Raw genomic sequence first — 15,018 nt, 5'->3', positions numbered from 1 at the left:
GAACTTACTGAACAAACTTCTTCGTGTCCTCCTTGGGGGCCATCTCTTCACAGGCCTTCAGTGAAATAGCTGCTGAAATGTGTTTGTTATTCTGGCTCTTTTTCTTGAATACTTTCTTTTGTATTCCTGCCAGTGGACATTGAGATGGATGCAGATGAGGTGGCATGGTTATCACAGGAGAATGGTACAGAATGCTGTCATGAATGACATACGCAAAGCATGGCTTGCACAGAGCCACTGACCCAGGTGTTGCCAGTGACAATAGGCTTGGCCAACCATTTCTAATGCTCATGGATCATGTCTTTGTCTCATACAGTGCTCTGTTTTCATGTGCTCAGTTATCAGTTGTTCATGCTGGTCATGTGTTGTATTTTCCTCTGTGCTTGGTCTCTATGTGGTGTTTCGGCACTCTGCTCCCCTATAGATTGACTTGCATGTTGAGTTTCATTCCCTTTTCCAGGGCTCAGCTCCAGGCCTCTTGTCAAGTCACCTTCAGCTCACATGGTTTAAATTGGGTTATCACACCTTGTATCAACAGAAAAGTGCTGACACTGGACATTAAATTGGGTTATCACACCTTGTATCAACAGAAAAGTGCTGACACTGGACATTCTTACACATGTAATGGTCTTTTTTTTTCATAGTGTTAAACTGTGGCCATCATGAACCCAGCATTTTTGGAACATCGAAAGGAGCAATTGCGCCTCCAAGAGCAGCAACAAAAGCTACAGCAGGAACAACAAACAAAATGTGAAATGGCTCCATACTCACACTGCGCTGATTGCAGGCCAGGTGCTAATTGAAAAGACTTCTCCCAGCCCTGCCACCCTCACACCATTTGTCAGCTTTGATGAGCCAACAGAAACATGCGTAAATTGCCTGTTACAGTTTAACCAGCACCACAAGTGTCCCGGGTACTCATATGCAGCATGGATTGCCAACCGCCCAGGTCTCTCACATAAGTGTTGGTTTGAGTGTCCCCAACGTGCTACACTGTATGCAGACTCACTCACTAGGGATGTGATCGTCCGGTTAACATCTGACCAAGAGATCCAAACTAGGCCCCCTTTTTAGCCAAAGTTGCTCAGATTGCTGAGTGACATGAACTTAAGGCAGTGGCAAGGGATGTACTTTCCAACAATTGGCATGTGTCAAAGATAGACACGCATGGTAAATAGCCCTCTGGGACCCCAGGCAGCCTTGCCTTCCATAGAGTCACTGTGTTTGTTGATGCTGTGAATGATTTCTGTGCAATGACATCACAGCAATACCCTGTATCAGGATTAGTGGGTACATATAAATCAAAGAATTGTAGTCCCCCCTCACAATATTTTCCAGATTCTCAGCATCACTGCCCTTCCGCACCTGTTTCTGTGGGCAAGCAGGCAGTCCTGTCCCAATTTTAATTTGGTGTATATTCAGTGGGACTGTCTGCACATAGATGCTATGTGGGGTGTATGTTGCAAACAGGCCATTTGCCAATAGTTTGTGATAGTATGTGAGCCACAGGTCCTCATTAACTTTGATACATACTGGCTCATGGGCTGCCCTGCACTACAACACGCACAATGTCACATTGTGTCTTATAGTAAACAGTGTATTTGTTTAAGGGGACAGTTCTCCATTTCTGCACATTATAAGAATGTGGAATGGCAGCTAATGTTGTTAATGGCTAATTCACCATTGGTGCAGAATATTTTTTGGTCAGACGTCTATTCTGTTTTCAGCTTCCAGTGTGTTGATAACGTATATTTAGTGTCTCAGTAATCCCCTTCCAAGATTTGGACTCCTTATTATGATCATATGACCAGTTATTTGAGAATAAATTGGGGTTGGGAGCAAATTTCGAGCACACATCTCCCTTATGCTGTCTGAAATATCTAACTTTTGTCACCCCCACCCCATTTCCTTTGTCATACATGGCAATGTCACAGCTGAGGTGATGCATTGGTAGGACCTCAGCATTGTCTCTCCTATTTTGTCAAGTCAGTGGGCCATCGCTTTGGTGCTTATTCAGAAGCATGAGAGCACCCTTGTGCCTTTGTGTTGATTTTAAATAGATGATCAACTCACAATTTCTTGCAGGCTCATTTCAATTGCAACATCAGAGAGGTTGTGATGAAGTTATCAGGGAGCCATTATTTTTCATGAATCAACTAGTGCATCACTTACTGCTGGGTGCAATTTCTTGGCCAGCCGGTGTGGCCGAGCGGTTCTAGGCGCTTCAGACTGGAACCGCGCGACTGCTACAGTCGCAAGTTCGAATCCTGCCTCGGGCATGGATGTTTGTGATGTCCTTAGGTTAGTTAGGTTTAGGTAGTCCTAAGTTCTAGGGGACTGATGACCTCAGATGTTAAGTCCCATAGTGCTCAGAGCCATTTGAACCTTTTTTTTTTTTTTTTTTTTTTTTTTTTTTTTTTTTTTTTTTTTTTTTGAAGTTTCTTGGTGCCTGACACCCCTATGTGTTTTGTCACTTTAATTACTTGTCTGTGCCTGGAATTCATCAACAATATTTGGAACAGTTGGTTCAGGACATTCCTTGTTGTGTAAACTACCTCAGTGACATCTGGGTCATGGACCCCTTGTGAGAGGAGTATTTACAGAATCTGCAGATGGTTTTCCAATGTCTTCTTGATAATGGCCTTCAATGCGAATTGGAAAAATGTAGGATTTTTCCCCAAAGGTCCATTTTCTAGGTCGTGTGCTCAGCAAAGGTGGCCTCATCCCTACAGAGAGCACATCAAAGGCATTGTCAACTTGCCAGTGCCCAAGAATCTGAGAAAGCTCTACTCCTTTTTGAGCAAGATTTTGTATTATGCTAAGTTCATTCCCCAAGCCATGAACATCTGCCTTCCTCTTAACTAGCTTCACCAAAGGGGTGTCAAATTTGTCTGTCCTGCCAACTGTCAATGGGCTTTTCCACGCATCAGTGTTTGTGCTCTGCTCTCTGTTTGGCTTCTTTTACATTGGGTAATCCTTTAACCCTGGCCTGTGATGAATTCCAGTATGATATTGTTGTGGTCATGTCGTATCAGAACCCGTATGGCACTGAGCAGCCCACTGCTAACACATCAAGGTGCTTTTCATGGCACAATATAATTATTCACAGGTGAGAAAGAAGGCACTGGCTGTTATTTTCATATTTAAAAAGTGTCATGTTTTCTTGTATGGGACAAAGTTCCTACTCATCACCAACCCCAAGTTGCTGGTTTCATTATTTGGCCCTCATTCCAAGCTGCCAGGCAGGGTTGCCCACAGATTACAGTAGTAGGTGTTCTTCCTCAGTAATTATTGTTCTGACATTCGATACCAGTTCACATCCCAGTACACAAATGCAGATACTCTATTGTGATTGCCAGCAAGAGTGGATCCAGAGTTTCACTGACAGGAGGCTCTCGTTTTCACCTTGGACAATGCCTTGCAACAGACATTGTTGGATTTTCCTTTGATGTCACAGGAGATCGTGACTGCCATGGCTACACTTGCTTTTCCAGAAAACCATTTCAGCAGTCTACATGGACTGACCAGAGTGCACTTTTTCAGAAAAGACTTGGTGTGGTGGCATTTTTTTCCCTTTGTTATCAACTCAGCATTGAGGAGCAAATCTATCAAGTAGTCATCCCTCTGGTTTGCATACTCCAGCTGCTGGATGGGTCACACTGAGATATGACTCATATGAAGGTTTTTGCATGTTGTCTCAACTACTGGCCAATAGTCGATCATGATATTGAACATCTTGTGTGGGCTTGTGCAGCGTATGCACAAAATCAGGTTGTGCCACCGCATCAGTTTTCCCCCATGAGAGGCTTGTATCTAATAATGTTCAGCAATTTATGTTGCTGGAGCTTGAAGATTTTTATATTTGCTACGGTATGTGGTATCAACACATCTACCCTCCATTTCATCTGTCATCTAACTCAGAGGTGAAGGGCTTTGTGTGTACATACAAGACCTGAGTCAAAAAGTCCATGTCTTCCTCATTCTGATATGATGTGCTGTCAAGTTTTCTTGCTACATGCTGGGAAAGACTGATTAATGGGTGTAGTCCAGTGGAACATTTGCATGGGTGCCAGCTATCCGGCTCGTTGCACCCTGAGTCGCACATCCCAGACCGTCGCAGTACATCATGTTTTCCTCACAGTGCTTCCATTGTTCCAGATGGCACTAGGGTTGGCTGCCAGATGTAGTGGGGGACCGCAAAACTGAGTAGCTGTTTGTGATGGATGTCAGTCAGGATCCTTTATTCCAATCAGTTGTGGCTACAATCTGTTGGTCCTTCGACATCACTGTCTGAAAGCCAGCTGGGTGATGGGGTCAGTTGTGCCTTTGTTCCAGAAGAGGTTCCCACTGCCACCCCATCTGCACTCTCTGCCGTACTATCTTTGACCGTGATATAGGGCTACTGAGGGGCTAGTTCCTGTGCCTAACACTGTGGAGCCCATGGAATTTGAACCAGTACCCTCTTTGCCCTGCTAAACAGCAGTGGAGTTTTCACCTTGCTCACGACAGTGGACCAACCGTTACCCCATCTACTGCAGTCATCTGCCCTTCTGATGGAGTAGGTGATGTTGGTGTTGTCTCCTTCAGCAGTCGATCTGCTGCCAAGAAATCACCTTCCCTCTCTGGTATTGCAACAGAGGTACAGCACAAACCGGGCCATTTTCGGCCCGACATGGCCTGTTCGTGGGGTGGGGAATTCGTATCCCTTCCAGCAGACATTGATATGGATGCAGAGGGCTGAGGTGGTTAACACAGTAGAATAGTACAGAACAGTGCCACAGGGAGAGTGGGTGAATTGTGACATGGGCAGAGACACTGATCCAAGTGTTTACCTACCAGTGGCAATAGCCCTGGCCTAGCAGTTCCTATGCTGAATTCAATGCCTGAAGACCAAGTGTTTGCCCCACGTGGTGCTCTGTTTTCATGTTCTCAGTTATCAGTCACTTGCAATGGTCTCGTGCTGTGCTTTCCTCGGTATTTGATCTCTACACAGTGTTTAGACACTCTGCTCCCTCAGAGATCAACACGCACATTGAGTTATGTACCCTCTTCTGAATTTAGCTCCCAGGTTGTTGTCAGGCCACCATAGTTTCATACATTTGAGCCAATAGAGATGGTTCATGGCACTGTCACACCTTGTATGGATACCAAACTTTCCATAAGTGGCTCTGCCTTTCAGTACGTTTTCAGTATCTGAAATAGCTTCTGCTCAATGTATCGAGGTCTTTAGCTCACAATGTTTATGTGACAGGTGTTGGTGGCTGGTAGTGAACAGATACTGGTCTGTGGGGGTGGGTTTCTGGTACGGACTATGGCTGAGATACCCAGTTGTTTTTCAATGGATGAGAATGCGAAGAAATAGCAAGGCATCATCTGTCTCTATCTCCTTTGTGAACTTAATGCTGTCATGGATGATGTCGGTAACAAGAAAGATCAGCCAGCTCTTAAGGAAGCATGAAACTGATTTAGTTTTTAGGCATCCAGAAAAAGTTTGACAATGCAAGAAGCCTGTGAAAGATGATGTGAGGATCAGAACACAAGGATACACAAATTTCTGTGTGGTGTGGACAGTTTTATGTCAGACAGACTGTGCAAGCTATTGAACAGTGCTGTTTAGAACATGAGAGGTGTTTCTGCCTACACTGTTCTGAAAAATCAGTGATAGCAGAACATCCTCTGGCATGAGGATCCTGAATTGCATTCACTGAGACATCTATTTTTAAACTGATAAATGGTTTTTGGGATAGTGTTACGAAAGAACCATCGAGATATAAATTTCTGATAACACTCTCAATGAAGATGGTGGCCTGCATTAAGCACTGCTTGGGACCTGGCCATTGGAAATTTGAAGTGGATGTGGTGGGTGTGCAGTGAAAACATTACCATATATGGTACTGGAGTGGCACCAGTTACGTCACAGATGGTAGTGTGGCATCAGCAGTCATGTGATACTCACCATTTGACAGTGGCTGAAAGGCACTCAGCAGAAAGCTCATGCTTTTTTAATCACTTGAAGCTGCTGAATGCTCAAGAATCTTTCATCAGTATATATCACATGAAACGTTCCATTCATCATAGGATCTGTCAACAATCAGTCTAGCAAACCCAGAAAAAGTGGATCTGATATTAATGTCAGTTCTTTTCCATTATTTTTTACAAGTCCCGTTCTTTCCAGCCCTTCTATCACTCCCAAGGCTGAAACATCATCAGGGCCATCATCAACAAACTAGCAAAACCAAAAACTTAGATTTGAAACTAACACCTTTTTTTATTTTTATTTTTTAGTGTCACCTACTTCACAACTCAAACAGTGCTTGAGGTATCTTATTTCCATGCCATTTATTCCTAGCTAGTAGGCCCTATGTGTACTAAGTATGGTTATAGGTCTGCAAGTGTTTCAGAGTTCTGTGCACACAGCAGCAGGATGATACCAAAAGGGTGGAAAGATAGGCCCTGTCAAGGACACAAACACAGAGGGGGCACCAAAACTGGTAAAAAATGGCAAGAAAGAAAGATAGTTGAAGCATTAACCAAGAGAGATGCGTGAGTTTCCAAACACATGGTGTAGTTATCTTCTGCTGATGAAAAGAAGTTTTTCCCTTGGGCTGCAACTGAACGTAAATGCTGTTTTCACAGTGTCATTTCTAAAAAGTTATTTTATCCAAGTAGCATCATAAAGAAATGACTACTGCTGAACTAATCTATTGTTACCACAGTTTAGTTTATGTGGCAACAGTGTGCCTACTTTCCACAGAAGCCACCTACATAACACACTCATGTACAACAATGGAGTACCTGCTGCTACTTCAATAGTGTATTGTAGGCTCTCAAAGGTTGGTGAGCAGGGGCTGAAGCAAATATGCTATTTGACTGCTGGCTTCCAATTTTTGCCTTGTTTGATGACTGAGGACTCTAGCCAAATGAGACAATTAACGAATCAAGCAAAAAAGGCAAGTAAATTTACTTGCGTCTCCATCCAGCACATTTGCTACTCCCAAGTATTAATAAAATTGCACTGTACAAACCAGTCACTGCAAGGAAAGATTTCTGTTCTTGCTGTAGCTCTGAGTTTGCTACCTGATTTAGAAAATAATGTTAAACAGACATGTGAAGATGAAGTGCATGAATACACAGAAAAAAAACTTTGTTATTCTATATCCATCCAAAGCAGTTTTGCAGTTAAAGGGAGACAATTAAGGAATCAAGCAAAAAAGGCAAGTAACACATGGTGTAGTTATCTTCTGCTGCGGAAAAGAAGCTTTTCCCTTGAAGATGAAGAGGGTGACTGTAAAGATAACTGAATGCGAGACATACAAGATCTGTGCAGAGAAACTGTTTTGAATTAAAGTACTTGGCAGTATACAATGGAATAATAAGAGAAATGGAAAACAGATCTCACATATACAGTATCGTACCACTCCATCTCACACAAATAACCTGTAAGGAAATGCCTTAACTGAAAAATCTGTATCTTCTGTTGAAAAATTTCCTGCTAATTTTCATGCAAAATATATCATACATTGATATAGTGGACCTAGTTAGCAGAATCACTGCTTTTAAGATCCAGTTGAAAAAGCTTGTTTTTTTCCAGTTATGGGTAAGAGATTCTTATTGGGTCACAATGGTTAGAGGCAGTAGCCGTGTGTGTGTGTGTGTGTGTGTGTGTGTGTTTCTATTTCCAAAGGATGACTCCTTTTGTCCAAAAGCTCAACATTTGGCAGTCTTTTCATTGTGTCTATTTGCAATTCAATGCTTCTTCTGTATCATGAGTAGCAAGTTTTATAATATTTTTGAGGATATTTATGACAATATCATCAACAGCAGCAGTTTATTAGCATAGTTTCAGCAAATTAAAAACCTTCAAAACTAATTGGGTATGTCTGAGAGAAGCTGTGTTGTCAACAAAATATGAATGAGAGGAGGGGTGAGATTTTTCCCAGTTTTCTCCCTGATAAAAAAATTCCCGGGTTTCTCCCGGATTTCCCAGTTGTCTCGGAGTGTATACACCAGGGATAAACATCATGTAATAGTGGGTTGAGTTTCTATTACCCGGTGTAACTTCAAACGGAAAGCAGAGTTATCATTCAGATGAAACAAGCAAATTCTAAAAAATTCTGTCATCTGGGGGGAAAAAAAGTAGTCAGGACCAGGTTGACCACCAGCTGAGACTAGTACCAATGACCCAAAGCCAACAAGTGGGGGACAGAGAGCAATCTATCTGAGATTGGCTAAGGACAGATTGTGATGGCCCAGAGGCTCGGCATGAACATTTTGGAAACTGCATGACTTGTCGAGTGTTCCAGGAGTGCTCTAGTGAGTGTCTTCAACACATGGCAAAACCAAGGTGAAACCATGTCCAGACGTTGCGGGTTGGGCAGCCACCCCTCATTACAGAAGTCAGACATCATAGGCGGTGCAGACTGGTAAAAGAAGACAGGCAGTGAACTGTGACAGAACTAACATCAGAGTATTATGCTGGGCAGACTACAAGTGTATCTAAAGACACAGTGCACTGAACACTCCTAACAATGGGCCCTCACAGCTGACGATCCTTGCACATGCCAATGTTAACACCACAACATCGGCAAATATGACTGAAATAGACACGTGACCATCAGCACTGGACTTTAGCGCAGTCGCAGAGCATTACATGGTCTGATGAATCCTGATATTTTCTTCATCAGGATGATGGGAGGGTGTGAATCCATCATCTTCCAAGTGAACAGCTCCTCAACACCTGTACTGCAGGACGAAGACAAGCAGGTGGCAGCTTCATTATACACTGGAAAACATTCAGGTTGGCATCCATGGGTCCAGTAGAGCTCATGCAAGGCACCATGAAGGCCAAGGAGTACCATACACTGGATGTAGACCACGTACACCCCTTCATGACAATCATGTTTCCCTACAGCAGTGGCATTTTTCAACAAGATAACGCAACATGTCACAAGGCCAGGAGTGTGATGGAGTGATTTGAGGAACACAGCGGCAAGTTCTAATTAATGTGCTAGCCACCCAACTTGCCAGAACTGAACCCAATCGGATACATCTGTGATGTGACTGAACATATAGCATCAGAGCTCTTTGCACTCTCCCCAGAATTTGCGAGAATTAGGTGACCTGTGTGTTCAGATGTGGTGCCAACTCCCTCTAGCCACCAACCAAGGCCTCTGCTTCCATGCCACACTGCATTGCCACTGTTATCCCCTCCCCAGAAGTTGCAAGAATTAGGTGACCTGTGTGTGCAGGTATGTAGCAAACTCCCTCCAGTGAACAACCAAGGCCTCTGCTTCCATGCCACAACGTGTTGCCACTGTTATCCATGACACACCAGCTATTAGGTAGATGGTCATAGTGTTCTGGCAGATCAGTGTAACATCAATGTTGTCTAAGCATTACAAACAAATTCTGGGTGGACACAGGAAAAGAGTTATGAATGGAATTTTTCAGCATACAAGAAATCTCTGAATCAAGGTGAGACCTTGCAGTCAGGAGTGATATTGTGGTGAGTGGTGTAATCAGGCAGAGGAGTGGTAAGTGTGATTAAGATATCATGTGACATCACTGGGGCACAAGGATGTTAAGACAAAAAGTTGTATATTTTACTGCGAACTGCAAGTATCACCAGAATCTGACTGTTGGAAGAAATTTCAGTTGTGGAAATGGGTTTCCTAAAATGGAGTATGTAGAAATTTTGATGATAAATGTTTATGTATTTTGTTTTTTGTCAACATCCCTTTCACTCCCCAATCTTTAAAGCTTATCAGTATGCCCAATGTATGAACTGAGGTGACTGTTTTAATAACAAGCAGATAAGGACAAACCATAATTTATTTTTCTTGTCTCACATGGTTTTTAGTGAGGCTGATGACCATTTAATGCCAGCTAGTTACCGAGTGTCACTGAACATGTTGCATGGCATCACCAGAAATTGTTTCAAGTTTTTGTAGGAAACATGGCCTGCTGGAGTAAAGTAACTGCCTACACTGTTACAACAACTACTGCTTGCAAAATTTGAATTAGTGTGAAATAACTTCGATTTTTTACCACTCATGAAACTACACCCAAACTAAGAGTGCCTTGCAGCAGAAGCAATACTATGAATACGCAAAAGAAGACAACATAAAGTTTATGGGAACAATTAACCTTACTGCTATGTTAAGTGCTGTAACTATCCCAGTACCACAAGTACAGTGCAAAATATTACTTTTATTTGTGCTTTGTGCATGTTTAACTTAAAAAAAAAAGGAAACGAAGCATATCACAAAATTAAGTTCATGCAGTAGCAGAATGACACAAAGTTAAAAATTTTACTTATCTCATCTGTTTATTCTTGTCAACAATGCGTTCCAGTATCTGCTTGCTGCAGCTTGCGACACCCTGGGTTTTTGTGAATAGGACAAATGTGAGTATAAAGTAATAATGTACTCAAAATGTCCAATCATGATTTCATTTTAATGAATGTAATTTTTAACAATACCTTCAAAAGTGATCTAACTTGGACTAAAGAACCACTAACTAGTCAGATGCAGGACCTGTATTATAAATAATATCTTAACAATGTTAATGTATAAATTAATTATAGTACTGGGGATATTTATAATAACTAACTTATAGTGGAATATTATTAGTTCTCCAATGTTCAGTTACAGTATTATGCTTCACAAAATAGACACATATGTTTGACATTAACACTACTTTTGGTAAGAGTGCATTTTCTCTACGAAAATCAACATAAAATGTTCAGCAAAAATTAATTTGAATTGCATTTCAGTTAGTTAGTACATAGGAGCTCACTGAATCAGTGTATGAACAAACTCTCATCAAGAAGCAGAGGGCAGCAAATGCTTCTGAATATAATTACGAATTCTTTAAGAATAAAAACATTTTTGTTGGCTAAGATCCAGCAACTGTACGTTATTTAGTTACAGGATATGTGTATAGCCAAATCAGCTGCACAAAATTATTGTGGTTTTGACTGCACAACAGCAGTCTCCATCAGAATAAAAATTACATAGGATTACATGTAATCACACCATGTGTGACTAGAGCACTTTTACTCAGATATTTTTCACACATGGCGTGATAACATGTAATCCTATGTAATTTTTATTCTGATGAAGACTGCCTTAGTGCAGTCGAAACCATGGTCAATTTGACAATAATTTTGTGCAACCAAGGAGGCTATACATACATCCTGTAACTATATTTAAGAATAGTCCTAAAGATAAAGGTCTTTTGCTTCAAATTTTGAAGTTTGCAGGAGAATCATCTTTCTTCCACGTCAATTATATTTGGTTTGTGGGTCATTCAACTGCGTGGTCCCAATTTTTACACAGTCCAATTTTTTTTACACAATCCAACCTAGCCACTATCACGAGTGATGACGATAATGATAAAACGATGAGGACAACATAAACACCCAGTCCCCAGGCAGAGAAAATCGCCAACCCAGCTGGGAATTGAACGCGGGATGCCGAGATCCAGAGGCAGCAATGCTAGCCGCTAGACCACGAGCTGCGGACACTGCCATGTCAAATTAGTGTCACAAAGAGAATATCTCCCTAGATAATGGTCTCTGGTTAAGACTGGGAGTGGTGCATATTTTGCTGCATCCCTGGGGAGCCAGAAGGCAGCTTACTTAACCCTTGGGTACAAGCCCCACAGGAGTGCAAGACACATCAAGGTTAATCCACTCTCATATATGTTAGCTCTGAAGCCTATACAACACCAAGGCTTGTTCTGGAACCATCGTGGCTCCAGGAACTCCAAGGCTATTTGCAAACGTACAATGGATGTAGGTTGGCAGATGCAAGGTGTTAATTTACTGTTAAACATAACAGTTTCACTCATCAGAAAACAGCTATACTGGTATATTCACCTGGCAGGAGCAAGCAAGGTTTCAATGTAGTAGGGAGCTGAGTAACCAATGTAAGCATGCTTCTATGGATGTTTATAAGACAACCACCAAAGGGAGAAAGGGGTCAAGAATGAGTATTGGGATACACGAGCTGGAAGGGAGTTGGGTCTACATCTATATCTACATCTACATAGATACTCCACAGGCCACTGATGTTGCATGGCGGAGGGTACCCTGTACCACTATTAGTCATTTACTTGCCTGTTCCACTCGAAAACAGAGTGAAGGAAAAATGACAACCTACCTGCCTCTATATGAGCCCTACTTTCTCGTATCTTATCTTCGTGGTTCTCATGTGCAGTGCATGTTAGTGGCAGCAGAATTATTCTGCAGTCAGCTTCAAATTTCAGTTCTCTAAATTTCCTCCATAGCATTCCTCGAGAAGAATATCACCTTCCCTCCAGGGATTCCCATTTGAGTTCCCGAAGCAATTCTGTAACACTTGCACATTGTCTGAATCTATTAGTTGGTTGGTTGTTTTGGGGAAGGAGACCAGACAGTGAGGTCATCGGTCTCATCGGATTAGGGAAGGACGGGGAAGGAAGTTGGCTGCGCCCTTTGAAAGGAACCATCCCAGCATTTGCCTGGAGCGATTTTAGGGAAATCACGGAAAACCTAAATCAGGATGGCCGGATGCGGGATTGAACCATCATCCTCCTGAAACTACTAGTAACAAATCTATTAACAGCTGACTTGCTCCAATCTCTTCCTTTAATCTGACCTGTTGCTGATCCCAAACACTTAAGCAGTACTCAATAATAGGTCTCCTTTACAAATGATCCACACTTTCCTAAAATTCTCCCGATACATCAAAGTTAACCGTTTGCCTTCCCTATCACAATCCTCACATACTCATTCCATTTCATATCGCTTCACAACATTATCCCCACAGATTTAAAAGTTGTGACTGTATCAAGCAGGACACTGCAAATGCTGTATCTAAACATTATGGGTTTTTTCTTCTACTTATCTGTATTAACACATTTTTTACATCTAGAGCTAGCTCCTGTAATAAAACTGGTTATGGTGAGATAAATGTACTAACTGATCTTTTTGGACCTTATGAAACGAATGATTCCATATTGAAGTAAAAAAAAAAAAAAAAAAAAAAAAAAGAAAGAAAGAAAGAAAAACAGAAATATCCACTACTACATAGCTATGCGAACATTTTTAAATGTTAACTTACATAAACACTTGATGTAATTACAATGATAATTATGAACTTCCCAAAAAAGATAAACAATTATTTGTATTTTTTTAATGAAATGTATGTCCCACAAATGATTTTGTGTCACTGTCTCAGTGTGGCAAGTCTGTGAAAATGTGACCAGCCACCCAAATTAGTAACTTACTTCAAAAATTAATAAATCAAATTTTGGCTACAGGAGGGTGGTGATCGTCAGAATATGGTGGCGTCATTCGGGATTTTTTGAAAGTGAACTGTGAATACTGTGTTGGACTATTTTTCTTGTTGCAGATTAAAAAAAAATTGTGAAAATTTTATGTGAAGAATCAGCCAGATATGAACCACAGCTACAAAACAGCAGCAACAGTAGCAAAAATGAGTTTGTAAACAAGAAGATGAAAAGGATGAAAAATAAAAAGTGATGTGAGTAATTAACAACGTCGACCTGAAACACCGAAGTTAAGTACTGGAAATATTTTCTTTATTTTTTTCTTTTTGGTGAAGTGTTTCATTGTACAATTATTAACAATGACAGTCACTGAAGAATTTGGAACAGTGGGGATAATACAGACATGGGAGACTTAAGTAGTGTAATGTAGTGTAGTGAAACAAGAACAGGAAAACTTTTGTGGTAAACTTGTAAAACAACAAAAACAAACTGATGAATTAAAATGAGATGAATATAATGACATAAGTACCATGCTGTCATTGTTAATCAAAGTGAGCCATGATAATGGGAATTAGTTCACAGAAATTGGTCATTCAATAGGAGCATTATTTAACTGTATTGGTAAAAATTCAGCTCAACTAAACAATATCAATCGAAAAATTGAGAGGTTAGAAGGCCGAGTAGACACTGTGGAATATAAAATGAAAGTAATTGAACTTAATTTAACACAGAAGTCAAAAATATCAAAGATGAGATCACTTAAGTTAGGAAAAAAAGCTGCTTTTGAAAAAGAGCATGAGGAAATAAGTTCAGCAGACAAAAATGTAAATAGTTGAATTTTGAATTTGGAAACTAATGTTAACACCAAACTGGCACTTGCTGAAAGCTATTTTGTTGGACAGGTGACGACAGTAGACAGCAAATTGGAAAAAAATGTGAAATTAAGTTACAACAAAACCATTACTCTAGAAAATAGTGTTTCTGTTTTGTGTAAAAAAGCTGAAGAATTGTCTAATGATGTAGTTAATAGAAATCTTGTTAACGATATTGGTACCATGTTCTGCAACATTCCAGTGAAAAACTTTTCTGGTAAAGATAGTTTACATCCTGCAGATTTTCTGCTGCTTTGCAGAGAGAATTTTGTGTCTAATAAGACTGATATTATGAAAGTCAAGTTTTTTTAAAGAAGTTTCTGGAGGTGAAGCATTAAGATGGGCTAATCAGTATATAAATGATGACACAACCTATGCAGATTTTGAGAAAGGATTTTTAGATGAATTTTGGTCAGAGACTGAACAAATCAGAATAAAAAGTGAATTGCTCAATGGACAAAATTATATGGAAGGACGTATTAGTATCAAACATTTGCAAAAATCAACTAAAAAAATTAGCTCATTTGAGCAAACCTTTTGATGAACTAACCCAGACTAATGCTTTAAGAATGAGGTTATCAGCTTAGGTACAGTTGGATCTAGTCTATGGGCCAAATGACACAACAGACAAGTTTTTGAAATATGTAGACAAATTAGAAAGTGATTTGGGAAACAAAAACAGGGAAATACAATTACAACAGACACACACACATTTTGAAAGAGGTAGTAACCTAAATTCGCACAGTAATATTCACAACAGGAGGGAAACATAATAATCACAATGGTAACAATTATCATCAGAAGGAATGTAATAGAGTAAATGGTAAAAATCTGTATTGTTGAGAGCAACATGGCAATAGTTGGAACAGAA

At 40.6% G+C, this 15,018-nt stretch overlaps 1 protein-coding gene across 5 annotated transcripts in view; it reads right to left on the bottom strand.

The window, feature by feature from the left end:
• LOC126252945 (uncharacterized) overlaps positions 1 to 15,018 on the bottom strand; it is an 89,485-nt gene that overhangs the window by 25,507 nt on the left and 48,960 nt on the right. The gene's annotated exons all lie outside the window — the stretch shown is intronic.

This window comes from Schistocerca nitens, chromosome 4 (assembly GCF_023898315.1).
Source record: "Schistocerca nitens isolate TAMUIC-IGC-003100 chromosome 4, iqSchNite1.1, whole genome shotgun sequence".
Classification (NCBI taxonomy): domain Eukaryota; kingdom Metazoa; phylum Arthropoda; class Insecta; order Orthoptera; family Acrididae; genus Schistocerca; species Schistocerca nitens.
This window is presented reverse-complemented; position numbering and strand designations above follow the sequence as displayed.